At 36.3% G+C, this 5953-nt stretch overlaps 1 protein-coding gene across 1 annotated transcript in view; it reads left to right on the top strand.

Annotated features, from left to right (window-relative positions):
* The first annotated feature begins 2511 nt into the window (after positions 1-2511).
* The window catches only part of LOC106869442 (metalloreductase STEAP2), a 9239-nt gene continuing 5797 nt past the window's right edge, over positions 2512-5953 (top strand). Inside the window, exon 1 of the mRNA XM_014915191.2 lies at positions 2512-2912. The gene's annotated coding sequence lies outside the window, so the exon portion shown is untranslated. The remainder of the gene's footprint in view (positions 2913-5953) is intronic.

Below are 5953 nucleotides of genomic sequence, written 5' to 3'. Positions count from 1 at the left end.
ATATATATATATATATATATATATACTAGCTGACGTACCAGGTAATTCCCGGGAAAGTGGGGCTTATTCCTTGGTTCCGTTCTCATAATTGTTTCGCTAATCCAGTAATAACAATACAAAGTATGTAGCCCTTAAAACGGTTTTGTGCATTTATTGAGAATATTGAACTGTCTTATACAGGATCTTGCTTTTAGGAATTCCCAATAAGTTATGAATACCCAAATTGTGAAGTCAGTTATGTAATAACATGAAATTAATTACCCGATAGTAAGAATTCAAATAAAGTAGCCCCGAAAAAGGCTTTAATATGTTCCCAGGGTATATAGAATTTAGGAGGAAATACTAATAAGCATGTTACGTAATAACAGACTAATCAGATATGAAATAATAACAATTTAAAGTAAATAACTCAGAAAAAAGCTTTTGTGCGTTCGCAGAGAATATTACTCTCAGCGGCGCTAGTGTTGGTATATTCGTGAATAAGTCACTAACCGAAATTTAGAAAAATACTATTTACTTATTTAAGCGTTGTACTGGATAAATTGCAAAAATAACTCAAATAGTTCAAATACTAAGAAATAAGCATACTCAATTTGATTTATACGAAATAATTTATGAACATGAATGGCTTATTTCACTTGGCTATATATAAGGATGTCTTTCAGAAGCGAATGGGTTATTTCCCTTGGATGTTTAAAAATAATATATTAGCTATATGTAATAGATATAAAAAATCCCTTCCAGGGGCCCTATTTTCGATTTTTTTTCAACAATCTTATTGATAAAGCAGAATATGCTCCTTTGTCACTTCCATTCTATCTTTGAAAAAGTAACTGTTAAAATCGAAGTGCACTCTTCAAAACTTGCACTAAGAATAAATACAAAGTAAAATTACTACCTGCTTTTATAGTAAGTTGATGCAAATAGTTTATCCCGTCCACCTTCGTCTTTTAGTTCATGCAATTGAAAAAAAACCGCATTATTTATGAGATGACCCACTATATATATATATGAAACGTCGGGCTAGAATAGAGGCAGCTGATGAAGGAATATTCGAAGTGGCTTTCCGTTTTCCTATGTGTTCGTTCCGTTGTCTGTAGTTCATTGTTCTAACTCCTGTACCCTGATATGCATCTATATACACATGTAGATGTAAATATGTACATATATGTGTGTATACATGCATATATATTCTTTGCGTAACTACTTCGCCCCTTTCAAGTTCGTGCCTCACAGCGTTCATACACAAATAATTTTTCTCGTCTGGCCGTAAAGCCTTTTCTGCTTGTTTTCCTGTCTTGTTTTTTGTCCGCCACTACATTCCTCCATGGCAAGATTTAATTTGTGTATACAAATTTAATTTGCGGTCCATGGGAAGAGCCGTTTTAACGATGCGTCCTGCCCCGCTCTTCGAAACGCCGGTGTTAAAACGGGGGTAGCTGATGAAGTAGAATGTTCTCTATGTGGCTTGTGTGTTTTCTCGTCTACGTTTTGTTTGCAATGTCCTATACTCATTTACTATTTGTTTATATATATATATATATATATATATATATCACAGCTGTGTTAGCAGCCTCCAAGAGAACAGAAAACACTAATATGTACTGATATACATATTCACACATACTGGCATGTACAGAAAGACACATAGATTCAATTATTTAAATCATGCGTGTACACACACACACACACACACACACACACACACACACATACATACATACATACATACATACATACATACATACATACATACATACAAATGCACTCACACATGCACGCTTAAATGGAATATTAATGAGAAGACATCATTAAAGAATAATTTTAAAAAAATAATGAAGTGTTACAAAAAAGAAATCACCGCCAAAGTTTGAATTTTGACTGTCATTGAAAAATATGTTGAATTTACCGACATGATGGTAGCGATGGAGTTGATGTGGCGGGGGTGGGGATCGGTGGCGTTATTGACGTTAGTTTTGTAATAGTGGTGGTAGTGGTGGTGGTTGTGGTGGTGGTTTTTCGATGGTGAGGGGGCTACTGTTAAGCGGGAGTAGAAGTGTTTGTAGGGCAAGTAAAGTTTCAGTGGGAGGGGTGAGTATGATGTGGCAGCAGCAGTAGTAGTAGTAGTAGTAGTAGTAGTAGTAGTAGTAGTAGTAGTAGTAGTAGTCGTGTGGGGTGGTGGTTTAGTAGTGGCGGCGGCAGGGACGATCTTGGAGATGGTGATGATGGTGATAATGGTGATGGCATCAAAGTGGAGTTGTCATGATTTGACATTATTAGTGTTTGCGGAAGTAGGGTTCTGTAGTATTCAAAGTGTTTTCAACTAAGGGCGGCGTTGAAGAGGAAGAGATTCTTTGTGACGTAGTTTAGGGTGACACGTGGGTTAGCAGGGAATTGGTGTAACTGATATAAAATATGTTTATAGAAGTAATAACATGATGCGGCGGCGGCGGTGGCGAAGATGGTAGGACTAATGATACTTAAATTGTGTACATTATGTAGGTGTATGTATGCATGCGCGTATGCATGTTTACATACGTGTGAGAAAGAAAGAAAGAAAGAAAGAAAGAAAGAAAGAAAGAAAGAAAGAAAGAAAGAAAGAAAGAGACTCTGAATGTGTGTGTGTGTGTGTGTGTGTGTGTGTTTATTTCACTCTGAAACATACACATATACACATAATTTGATTTCCTGTTAGACTGCAATTTATATAACAACCATACACGTTAATTCAGAGAACTCCCATATTTTTCAATAACAGCTGAAAGGATTTCAAAACTGGTTTCACACAGTAGACCATTAATGCAACCCTAAAAATATTTCTGAATAGAGAATTTTTTGACTTCGTTTTGTTTTTTTTTTTAAGAAAAAAAAAAAGGCCTATAATATTTCACTGAAAATATCTGCAACTTCAGGTCAGTTTGATTTTTATGATTTAAAAAATTTTACTGTGCTTTTGTTTGATATTGGATTTTGTCATTTTGCTATATTTTATTGGCAAAACAAAGCAATTTCTCAAAAAAAGGAGATTTGTGAAGAAGCAAGAACTGTATCAGAGAAGCGGTCCCTAAACATTTATGCACTACGGTCTGGTTTCGTGCAAGACAATTTTTCTACAGGTTGTGGCGGTGGCGGGGGTCACGCGAATAACAAAACACAGCAAAGCTTATAATATATAATTTAATAGTTATATATATATTATCCTTTCTTCTATAGGCACAAGTCCTAAAATTATTGTGGGACGGGCTAGTCAATTACGTCGATCTCAATACTCCACTGGTACTTATTTTATCAACCCTGAAATGATGATTGGCAGTGTCGCCTTTGGTGACATTTGAACTTAGAATTTAAAGGTAAACGAAATGTCGCTAAGCATTTTTGTCCGGCATGCTAACGATTCTGCCAGCTCGTCACCTCAGTTATTACTCATGTATAATGCAAATGCAAATATTATTTAGTATATTATGCATTTTGATTTTACTCTTATTAGATTGTGCGGCCCAGTATCAAAAGTGATCCACGGCTCGGCACTGGTCCGCAGCCAAAGTACTGGTCCACAGCCTGGTGGTTGGAGACCCTTGTGTTACAGAAGAGGAGTATAGTAGATTGAATCAACGCCAGTATCTGACTGGTACTAATATTGTCCACTCCTGGAGATATAGAAAGGAAAAGCATAGCACAAATATTCTTATTAGTGCGATCAATAAAATTGGTCATATTTTATGTAGAAGTGGTTGAAAAGTTGATTATTTCACAACACACACACACACACACACACTTAGATGCATTCACATTACCAAGTACACATATACATTACCACAAATACGCTTTTTTTAATCTTTTACGGCCATGCTGGTACACCTTGAAGGATTTTAGTCGAACAAATCGATCGGGGTATTTTTGCCGAACCACTAAGTCATGAGAACGTAAACGACCCAACACAGGTTTTCAAGCGGCAGTTGGGGACTGACACGAACACACACACAGATAGATAGATAGATAGATAGATAGATAGATAGATAGTAATATATAATTTAATTATTATATATATTAGGCTTTCTTCTATAGGCACAAGTCCTAAAATTATTGTAGGACGAGCTAGTCAATTACATCGATCTCAATGCTCCACTGCTACAGATTTCTTTCTGTCCCCGTCTTCGGACTCCGGGCGTCCACTTGTCTTCGCCAAATTGGGATGAAGGCATCGCAGCTGAAGAAAGGCTCTTGTGAGATAAAACAGCTGATGCAGATGATATATCTGGCTTGAGGAGTTCGTTTATTCTCTTATTATTTTACTTATTGACTGCGGCGAAGCCAGCATCCTGCTTCAAAGGATTTAATCAATTAAATCGAACCCCAACACCTAGCTCTTTAAGTCTGGTGCTTATTCTATCGGTTTTCCTCGTTACAGGAATTTAAACAAATCAACACCAGTTGTCAAGTGTACGCACTAGCACATGCATACATATATATATCGATAGACTTCCGCACAGTTTCCGTCACCAAAATACATTCACAGGTATTGATCGTCATGGGGATAAATGTTGCGAAGGAGGACTGAACCTGAAATCATGTGTCCACAAAGTGAACATCTTACCACACAGCCATGCCCGCGCCTTTTGTGGGTGGGTGCTTTTTACTATGTGCGTGCTTTTTTGTTTTTGTTTTGATATAATGAGACATCTGTTTTGTTTGAGCCAAAACTAAATATTTTGACATTTCACAAATGATTAAAAGAGGAGGCACCTTTGACAGTTACTTTGCTGCAAAGTTCAAATTTATGAAATAATATTTCCTACACTGTGGTTATGAAAGTAAAACAGTGGTTCGCAATTTTTTTTTTAAACTTTGTGAATCAAATGGAATCAAATGGAATCAAATGAAAATATTTGCAGTGCACTTTGAATGAGCAGACAGACAACAGTTACTCTTTTACTCTTTTACTTGTTTCAGTCATTTGACTGCGGCCATGCTGGAGCACCGCCTTTAGTCGAGAAAATCGACCCCAGGACTTATTCGTTGTAAACCTAGTACTTATTCTATCGGTCTCTTTTGCCGAACCGCCAAGTTACGGGGACATAAACACACCACTATCGGTTGTCAAGCGATGTTGGGGGGACAAACACAGACACAGAAACATATACACCCGCATACATATATATATATATATATATATATATATATATATATATGCATATATACGATGGGCTTCTTTCAGTTTCCATCTACCAAATCCACTCACAAGGCTTAGGTCGGCCCGAGGCTATAGTAGAAGACACTTGCCCAAGGTGCCACGCAGTGGGAATGAACCCGAAACCATGTGGTTGGTAAGCAAGCTACTAACTACACAGCCAATCCTGTTTACAAGTCAAACATTTAAAAAAAGACGATGTAGAAAACTGTTGTTTTCCTACTTTATTAATAAAACACTTGCAATAAAATTATTAATATCAGGTTTTTCAAGATTACAAACCAGTATAGATTATTTTTAAAGCTTTGGATACGTTTTTAAAAATTTGTGGGCACCTAGAAACCGACTGAGAGCTACTGTGCTATGCTATCGTCTGTTAATTAGTCGTTTTCCCACCAGTTTGTAGTTGATTAAATGAGGTGAAAGAAAAAAGCAGTGCTAATTCCCACCGATGCAATCACAGTGCTAAAAAACAAAATGAAACATATGTCCGTTTCTCTTCTAGGTCATAACTGATCCCACAGCTAAGGTGTCGAGGTAGTGTATTTCAATGGATTTTTTTTTTTGTTTTTTTTTGGTGGGGAGGGGATTTAAACGTAGTTTCACAACTAAATAAACATCTGAAAATATGTAAAAATTCACAGCTCTAATTAATATATTTTAACTTTTCGGGAAAGTATCGAAAATCAACTTAGCTTACTTATTGACTTCTGTAATATATCAGTTTTTGATGAGTCAACAAAAATTTGTGTTGGTATGTTTATG

Source organism: Octopus bimaculoides, chromosome 4, assembly GCF_001194135.2.
Source record: "Octopus bimaculoides isolate UCB-OBI-ISO-001 chromosome 4, ASM119413v2, whole genome shotgun sequence".
NCBI lineage: Eukaryota > Metazoa > Mollusca > Cephalopoda > Octopoda > Octopodidae > Octopus > Octopus bimaculoides.
Note: the sequence above shows the minus strand (reverse complement) of the source record. Positions and strands in the feature narration are given on the sequence as shown.